This window comes from Bolinopsis microptera, chromosome 4, assembly GCF_026151205.1.
Source record: "Bolinopsis microptera isolate Bmic1 chromosome 4, MBARI_Bmic_1.0, whole genome shotgun sequence".
Lineage (NCBI taxonomy): Eukaryota > Metazoa > Ctenophora > Tentaculata > Lobata > Bolinopsidae > Bolinopsis > Bolinopsis microptera.
In genome coordinates this window covers 2,601,327-2,611,649 of record NC_087075.1, presented here as the reverse complement: position 1 = coordinate 2,611,649, position 10,323 = coordinate 2,601,327, and positions in this window count along the sequence as shown.

Sequence of the window (10,323 nt, the reverse complement as noted above, 5' to 3'; positions counted from 1 at the left end):
GCTACTCTCGTCTGTTTCTCTAGAATTCTCTCCACCTCTGCTACTCTCTTCTGTTCCTCTAGAATACGCTCAGCTTCTGCTACTCACTTCTGCTCCTCTAGAACTCTCTCAGCTTCTGCTACTCTCGTCTGTTCCTCTAGAATTCTCTCCACCTCTGCTACTCTCTTCTGTTCCTCTAGAACTCTCTCAGCTTCTGCTACTCTCTTCTGCTCCTCTAGAACTCTCTCAGCTTCTGCTACTCTCTTCTGTTCCTCTAGAACTCTCTCAGCTTCTGCTACTCTCTTCTGTTCCTCTACAACTCTCTCAGCTTCTGCTACTCTCTTCTGTTCCTCTAGAACTCTCTCAGCTTCTGCTACTCTCTTCTGTTCCTCTAGAATACGCTCAGCTTCTGCTACCTTCTTCTGTTCCTCTAGAATACGCTCAGCTTATGCTACTCTCTTCTGTTCCTCTAGAGTCTAGAACTCTCTCAGCTTCTGCTACTCTCTTCTGTTCCTCTATAACTCTCTCAGCTTCTGCTACTCTCTTCTGTTCCTCTAGAACTCTCTCAGCTTCTGCTACTCTCTTCTGTTCCTCTAGAATACGCTCAGCTTCTGCTACTCTCTTCTGCTCCTCTAGAACTCTCTCAGCTTCTGCTACTCTCTTCTGTTCCTCTAGAACTCTCTCAGCTTCTGCTACTCTCTTCTGTTCCTCTAGAATACGCTCAGCTTCTGCTACTCTCTTCTGTTCCTCTAGAACTCTCTCAGCTTCTGCTACTCTCTTCTGTTCCTCTAGAATACGCTCAGCTTCTGCTACTCTCTTCTGCTCCTCTAGAACTCTCTCAGCTTCTGCTACTCTCTTCTGCTCCTCTAGAACTCTCTCAGCTTCTGCTACTCTCTTCTGTTCCTCTAGAATACGCTCAGCTTCTGCTACTCTCTTCTGCTCCTCTAGAACTCTCTCAGCTTCTGCTACTCTCTTCTGCTCCTCTAGAACTCTCTCAGCTTCTGCTACTCTCTTCTGTTCCTCTAGAATACGCTCAGCTTCTGCTACTCTCTTCTGTTCCTCTAGAACTCTCTCAGCTTCTGCTACTCTCTTCTGTTCCTCTAAAATACGCTCAGCTTCTGCTACTCTCTTCTGTTCCTCTAAAATACGCTCAGCTTCTGCTACTCTCTTCTGTTCCTCTAGAATTGTCTCAGCCTCCTCTAGAATTGTCTCAGCCTCTGTTTAATTAAGTAACGTACCTCCAGAAGTACACTATTCATTAAACCCGTACTTTTAAAAGTACATTATTTATTAAACCCGTACTTTTAAAAGTACATCATTCAAATATGATGTACTTTTAAAAGTACGATGCAATGTTCCAAAAAAGCAAGCTCCAACAATGAACTTTTAAAAGTACGGGTCGAAAAAGCTATAAAAAATATAAATTTTTTCAAAATAATTATTGCACCGTCGGAGTTGGTACCTCAGTGCTTAGGAAACAAAATTTCATCAAAAAATTCGAACGTTTAGAGTTGTTGGTATTATATGGTATTTCTTTTTTGTCTCCGCCAGACTAAATAAAAATAGAGATATGTACTTATTCGATCTTCAAAAATATCGTACTTTCAATTAAAATAAACATCCAAAAATGAGACCGGCGATGGTACGCTCTTCCCAATTTTGGGTTTCGGTACAACTACAAATATATTTATAATTATATGTTACTTATGGGTCCGGCCAGTCCGGGACTCTACGGCGTAAGACTCCAACCCTAACCCGCCGTAGAGTCCGGACCCCGTTATTTATAATTATACCGATTTATATGACTCAAGTTCGAGAATTATTCACCGCCTTTTCCATTTCAAATTAGATCCTCAATCAATTTTTATATAATTTTTACCTAAAATTAGTGTATTTCTTTTTTGTCTCCGCCAGACTAAATAAAAATAGAGATATGTACTTATTCGATCTTCAAAAATATCGTACTTTCAATTAAAATAAACATCCAAAAATGAGACTCTGGCGATGGTATACACTGATCTTCCCAATTTTGGGTTTCGGTACAACTACAAATTGAAATATATTTATAATTATATGTTACTTATAGTTATGGGTCCGGCCAGTCTGGGACTCTACGGCGTAAGCTAGACTCCAACCCTCACCCGCCGTATACGTAGAGTCTTACGCCGTAGAGTCCGGACCCCGTTATTTATACCGATTTATATGAGTATGACTCAAGTTCGAGAATTATTCACCGCCTTTTCCATTTCAAAGATCCTCAATCAATTTTTATATAATGTTTACCTAAAATTAGTGTATTTCTTTTTTGTCTCCGCCAGACTAAATAAAAATAGAGATATGTACTTATTCGATCTTCAAAAATATCGTACTTTCAATTAAAATAAACATCCAAAAATGAGACTCTGGCGATGGTACGCTGATCTTCCCAATTTTGGGTTTCGGTACAACTACAAATATATTTATAATTATATGTTACTTATAGTTATGGGTCCGGCCAGTCCGGGACTCTACGGCGTAAGACTTCAACCCTAACCCGCCGTAGAGTCTTACGCCGTAGAGTCGGCCGGACCCCGTTATTTAATTATACGGATACCGATTTATATGACTCAAGTTCGAGAATTATTCACCGCCTTTAAAGCTAAGTACAACTTTTACTTCGCAGTTATTTGCCTCGGGTCATTTAGACTAGAAGAAATTATTAAGAAATTTAGAATACATTAATATTATCCTTCAAGCATGCAATCGATGCTTGCATTATCAATTAAATCAAGTTTTACAGTAGGTAGTGCGCCATCGACAGTGAGCCGCGTGTGCCGACTGTAGGATGGTTTTTTAGCGCTAATTTCGGCCAGCACAATTTTCTTCAAACAAATAGATATTAAGTATTCTTCCCGACCTCTGATTGCAACAAAAATTAGTAAGCTTACTCATAGACTTACAAGGAAATTGTCCGAAAAGTTTAAAGCATATCCAACCATCAAACATTATGTTACAGCTAAAATCAGCGTATTTCGCCCCATTTTTATCACTATATCAACTCCGATATCCACCAAATTTTTCGGACAGTTGTGAAAGCCTTATTGGAAGGTCGTTGCCAATTTTCAGAATGATCTCATTCAAGGAACTGAAGATACATCCAAATAATACGACAAAAATCAACGAATTTGGTCAAATTAGGTCAAATTACGCGACTTTTACAGCTAATTTTGCTCCAAAAGCCGCGCACCATCAAATATGGCATCTAGGCGAAACTCACTGATCTTTCCAAAAAGGTATGACAAATTTGGTATTGTGAAAATTCTCACAGTCTCTAGAAAACAATGGTACAGAAATTTTAAAAATCCGAGCAAGTTTATTTTTATGGTGCACCCCCTATTTACAGATTGCCACGCTTTTGTTTATACGCTCAAGTCACTTCGAGAGAATTGGGGGCACTATATTCTTATCTATCTTTAGTTCTGGTGTTCTTTTTTCATTTTGCTTCATTAAATTTAATGTAGAATACTTTGCTACGTGGTTTTTCGTTGTCATACGTTGTATGACCCGCCGCGCACGAAGTGCGCGGCTCCCCCTGTATCGTCAAGACCATAGTGAAACGACCGTGGGGGTCGCAACGTGATACAAGTTTTTCGATGGAATCCTAGCAATACTTTCACCGTGATTTTTCCTTAACCATATCTGTCTGATCCAACCCAGAAAACCTTACCGCCTGCTGGGCTTGCTAGAGGTGATAGATTTTCAACAGCACGTTTGGCGTCGCGCGTCACATCAAGTTTACCTTTCGCACGCTGCATTGAGCCTAGTAGTCATGACAACGACATTACTTCGCAAAGTTTAAAAGCTGTGATATTTTATTTAGCCCAAAATCAAACTTTTTGGTTTAATTCAAAATTTAAGTTGTCCCAAATTGTGCTCCTGGGGAGCCAACTTTAAATTTACGAGACGGACATTTTGTTGACAACCGGAAGGTTCTATTTATTTTACTTTTGGAGATATACCCCAGCCGGTAGGGTTTCCTGGGCCGAACCTACGCGCGTTTAAAATAATTTGCGCTTTCATTTTAAAACGTTCACTTTGACAAACCATAACTCTCCACCAATCAAGTCAAATTTCAATTTTAAAATATCAAAAGAAAGTAGAGAATTTCGCCAACATGAAAGGGGACTCCTGATCCATGATGGGCAGGTAAAAACGCGATCTTCAGCCTCAAAATCTACTTTTAAAACTTCATACATTTTCCGCCGAAATTATAATTCTTATATCGCAAAACATCCCCCTACCTCCCTGCACCTCCCCCCCTTCTCACCCCCCTTCCTGCTGCTTTCTTCTGCAGCTGAACTATAAACTCTCAGCTCTATCACACACCCAGAAAACCTTACCGCCTGCTGGGCTTGCTAGAGGTGATAGATTTTCAACAGCACGTTTGGCGTCGCGCGTCACATCAAGTTTACCTTTCGCACGCTGCATTGAGCCTAGTAGTCATGACAACGACATTACTTCGCAAAGTTTAAAAGCTGTGATATTTTATTTAGCCCAAAATCAAACTTTTTGGTTTAATTCAAAATTTAAGTTGTCCCAAATTGTGCTCCTGGGGAGCCAACTTTAAATTTACGAGACGGACATTTTGTTGACAACCGGAAGGTTCTATTTATTTTACTTTTGGAGATATACCCCAGCCGGTAGGGTTTCCTGGGCCGAACCTACGCGCGTTTAAAATAATTTGCGCTTTCATTTTAAAACGTTCACTTTGACAAACCATAACTCTCCACCAATCAAGTCAAATTTCAATTTTAAAATATCAAAAGAAAGTAGAGAATTTCGCCAACATGAAAGGGGACTCCTGATCCATGATGGGCAGGTAAAAACGCGATCTTCAGCCTCAAAATCTACTTTTAAAACTTCATACATTTTCCGCCGAAATTATAATTCTTATATCGCAAAACATCCCCCTACCTCCCTGCACCTCCCCCCCTTCTCACCCCCCTTCCTGCTGCTTTCTTCTGCAGCTGAACTATAAACTCTCAGCTAGCTCTATCACACACCCAGAAAACCTTACCGCCTGCTGGGCTTGCTAGAGGTGATAGATTTTCAACAGCACGTTTGGCGTCGCGCGTCACATCAAGTTTACCTTTCGCACGCTGCATTGAGCCTAGTAGTCATGACAACGACCGATTTTATTCTCGGTATCATTTTGCATTTGCGGACGGTTATTCAAATTAATATCATTTCCTTTTGTTTGGGAAAAAGTTGTAGGTTTACAACCTACCAGGACGCGCGCCGAGTTGGACTCGTCGACGGTCCCAATATATCAATATGGAACATATATTTTACGAGTATCACCCGTTAAGGAAAAAGAGACACTGGCAGCGGTCCAAGCTCTAGTAGTAGTATTTCGCAATACCGAACAAAATCAAATACTCGATCTTTATTGTTTATGTTGCAACAATGGCAGCCAATCTGGTGCAGAAAAAATAAGGTAAGAATTTGAAGGTACCGTCGATTACCCAATGCTCCGCGTCCACCATGTCCATTGTCCATATGATTTGCGTTCTTAGGAGTCCCCCAAAGGAATGATCGTCGAGTCCGTTCTACTTCTGACCTTACCTGGGGACCTCAGGCTATTATGTTCACAAACAAAATATTGAATATATTCAATATAAATATTGAAATAATAAAATGGAGATTCGGCGGAATGACAGGCTGAGCGCGGCCCAGTAACTTCTGACCAAACTCAAAGATTTGAGGTGGAACGAATAATACGCCCTAGTCCGAGTGCATCATTGGTACTTCGTCGGTTGAACTTGATCTCATTCTCAAGATTACTGGGCGGCATTCAGCCAGTCATTCCGCCGAATCTCTCTTTATCAACATTATAGCGTAGGGTCCCAAGGTAATCTCAAGACTCTAACCAGAAGCCTTTCTTTTCAAGTTTTGTTTTCGACGTGGACGGTTGTTTCAGCTAGACGAGGGAGACACCCTCTTGATGGAGAAAATATTGAAGTGCGTGTCCAATAGCAATCTTTCGGTTTCTAATTTTTAATTACAGATGGGCTAAAACAAACTGTAAAATTCAGTGTACATACCTTGGCCTTTATAGCTCAGTCACTGAGTGCCTGATTGAAATAATTCTTTTACTAATGGTATTACCACTCATTCGAGGAATATATCAAATCATCTAGCTCCGTACTGTATAAATGTATCAGTATGGATTTTTCTTTGACGGCTCCTTTACTTATGCAATATAGGTTATACTTATACCAACAGAGGAATTTAATTCTCCCTTTGAATCAATCAAGCTAGATGATTTGTTGTAAATACTGAGATCAAACTATCAATTTACAGGCTATCGTCAAACATGTTGCAAGGCGTCATCTTCAGTGACATAAGCCTAAAAATTGTAAAAAGTTAGTAAAACCCAAAATTCCTTTAAAAATCTGAACACTCTTAAAACGGTTATATGATTAAAATTAAGATGTTAGGAATAGGAGTAAGGGAAGACCAAAAGCATTTATAGTGTTTATTCCCAAAGGTTTTAAAGTCTTGAGTTGTTGAATATATTTATGTTCACGAAACTTCTAAAGTTTTAGGACTAGAATTATCAATAATTGACACATTACAAATTTTGTTAAAATCCTCCCTTTGTCTAAAACCATGATCCAACAAATGTAAGCCAAAACTATATTCATCACTTGTTTCATCTTATCATCTACCTTATCACCATTTAAAAGTTTACGATATTTGACCCTATGTTCTCCAGTCATAACCCGTAGAGAGCGAGTAGTGCGACCGACGTAAGCCTTTCCACAGAAACTACATTGGAACAGATATATGATGTTGTAACTCAGGCAGTTTCCAGGGGAAGCTTTAACCTTCTTGCCGTTCACTTTGAATTCATGGCTGCATTTGACAAGTTCGCAGCATTTGCATCTTGGCATATGGCATTTGCTTGTTGGACCATGTTTAGCTCCTAAAGCAAGTTCTTTCAATTTGACGAGGCGAGATTTTAGGCTTGGCCCTGTCTTCTTGGTGTAACTGAATATTTTCTTCCTAGGCGTGGAAGCTGTTGAGGAGGTCTCTTGGGATGTTTCAACAGTGTCACTTTCACTGAAACTCCTTGTTCTTGAGAGGTGTTCTTCATACTTCTTAGTCACAGACACCAGATCATCATCACTACCATAAGTAGATATGACCCTGATTGGAAGGTGTAAAGATGTCTGGTCATCAGGAGTCTGAACTTTGCGTAACAGTGATCTTATAGTTATCGAATTGAGAACCTTATTACTAATGTTCTCAACCATTTTCCTAGGGTAACACGCAGCAAGGAAGGCTTTTTTGAGGTTGGCGAGGTGTTCTTTGAGGCGTTCTTGGCAGTTGATGATCCTTCTGAGTCTAAGGCATTGAGAGTACACGATACCGGAATAGTTATGGTTTGGGTGGGAGCTTTTAAAGTGTAGGTATGAACGAGAGTCCGTTTTCTTTATAAACAAATCCGTTTGGAAGGAGCCCAAGGAATCGAAAGTGAACATTATGTCAAGGAAAGATACGTATTTACGAGGATCTTCTATTTGGTACTCATTAATGATAAGTCCATGGGGAAGGAGTGCTTTGTTGACATCTGCAATCCAAATTTTGAACTCATCTGTAGTTCCCTCAAACAAACCTGTTCCGTCGTCAATGTAACGCCTGGCTGATACGATCTTCTTCATGAGCTCTGGGTTACTATAAACACATTTGTTCATTAGGTAGTAGACTGCTATGTTTGCGATTTGGACACATATTGATCCACCCGTAGGGATACCAATGAGCTGTATGAACAAATTTTGATCGAACACCCCAACAGAGGATCGGAGGCTTAATTCCACCAGTTGTGTGAGCCATTGGCAGAAGTTTTCAGACCAATCCTCTCTACATGATGACATAGCGGACCTCAAGGCCTCTATAACGAGGGGTGGTGTTACAGAGTCATAGAGCGCCTTAAAGTCGTAGGTAAACGATCTGAAGCCTTTCTTCTGTACTGGGGAATGTTCACTATCCACGAATTCCAACCATTGAAGGGCATCGGTGTTGTCAGTCAAAAGGTCAGAGCAGAAATCCTTTTCAAGATCCTTCAGGTATTGGCTAGCGAGGAAAACATCACTGCGTTTTGTGATTCCATCTTGAAGTGCCGTGATTAGCCTGAAGGGGGCTCGACTCCTGGTTTAAGGTCTTCCTTTTGAAGCTTGTGGATCTTTAGAGTGTGGTAGAAATAAGCTTTATCAGGTTTGAAGTGGGAAGAGGTACTCTTATTGTTAGTAACTGTACCATCACTGTTCAAATTGTTGGTTATACCCATGATGTTTTGGGCTTCTTTTGGTGTAACAAAGTTTTTCTTTTTTCCCTCGATCCATAAATCAAATAGTTCCTGGTGTAGATCTTGTGTTGGGTCTTTAGCGAGCTTTTTGTACAATAGGGGGTTGTCGAGCTTTTCCTGTGTTTTTCGCTTTAGCATAGCTGGGTCCACTAGTAACACGGCTCCACCTTTGTCAGCTGCAACTATTGCAAGTTTTTCATGTTTGATCATTCTTTCTAACCATTTGAGGCCACGGGACTCCATCTTGTTGAGATTTCCAGGCTGTAGATTAGTTTTAGATCCTCTAATGAGTTTCTGATCTAATTCCGCTGCCATGGTGTTTATAATCTCATTGATGGGTTGGTCCTCACTTGGGGGCTTTCTTCCGTAGTACTTCCTTGATAGTTGTGGAGGTAGTCCAGCTGGGCCGGTCTGTTCCAAAACAAGCGTTGATAGGTCCTCACATGATGTTGTAGGTGAGCTGTTGAGGCTTCTTGTTGAGGCAGTTATGATTCTGTTCACTGTTAAGCGCATTTCCAGACGAGACTCCTCAGTGTCAACCTTTAGGGTTGGTACAAATCCTAGCCCTTTGTTCAGTACTGCTATCGCTTCAAGTGGAACTTCTTCTCCCACATCCACTAGTATCACGACACTGCCTTCGTCTAAGGCCTTTCGAGCTTCCTTTTCTGTTTTTCGCTGTCTTTGGTTCTCACGTCTTTTATAGTTTTTATCTTTTCGGTCACTCAAAACTCTAAGTATGTCTGGAGTCTTTCTTGGAGTTTATAGAAACTGATTTTTTTGTAAAAATGCTTTCTTAGGGTGGTCCGTTCTTTTGGTGGCATGGGGGTTAGGTCCAATTCTTCTGAATTAACTTTCTTGCTAAGGGATGTGATCTCATTGAGCTTGTTTTTGATAGCATAACCAAGTAATCTAGTCTCTAGTTGAGAAAAATGGAACAATTTGAGGTCATCTTTAATAGCGTTAGCACCACTGATCCGTAGTGTGGAGGGGCGCCGTCTAAGAGTAGTACAAGATCGTAGGAAATTGAGTTTTTCTCTCAGTATATACAACTGCTGATATGGTGAGTAGCTCTCGTAGGGTAATGGCAATATCCTATTCAACTGGGGCACGTTGGACTGGGAGGGTCCAACGTCTGAAAGCTTCTCGTCATTCAGTATCATGCAGTGATATGTTAATGTAGTACCCGAAGATTGAGCAACAGAGGAATTTAATTCTCCCTTTGAATCAATCAAGCTAGATGATTTGTTGTAAAAACTGAGATCAAACTATCAATTTACAGGCTATCGTCAAACATGTTGCAAGGCGTCATCTTCAGTGACATAAGCCTAAAAATTGTAAAAATGTTAGGAGTAAGGGAAGGCCAAAAGCATTTATAGTGTTTATTCCCAAAGGTTTTAAAGTCTTGAGTTGTTGAATATATTTATGTTCACGAACTTCTAAAGTTTTAGGACTAGAATTATCAATAATTGACACATTACAAATTTTGTTAAAATCCTCCCTTTGTCTAAAACCAAGATCCAACAAATGTAAGCCCAAACTATATTCATCACTTGTTTCATCTACCTTATCACCATTTAAAAGTTTACGATATTTGACCCTATGTTCTCCAGTCCTAACCCGTAGAGAGCGAGTAGTGCGACCGACGTAAGCCTTTCCACAGAAACTACATTGGAACACCAATGTATGGCATAAGAAGCCACGAGTTTTCAGTATTACTATTTTGTTAACGCTAAAAAACGCTTCTGTCTAATTTCTCCGCGAAAAAGCACAATTGCGTAAGTAGCTTTTATAGAAAATAATCTTAAACGATTTCCCGTTCGATTTTGGTCAGTTTACGTCAACTTAATGCAGAATCAAGCAAGTTATAGACATAATTCATATGTATCAAATTAGATGTGCTCTTGTGACTGTGTTTTGGTGGAGATATAATACGCGCCAACCTATAAAATCCACTTAAAAATGATGAATTATGAAACTATTAAGTCCACTTAAAA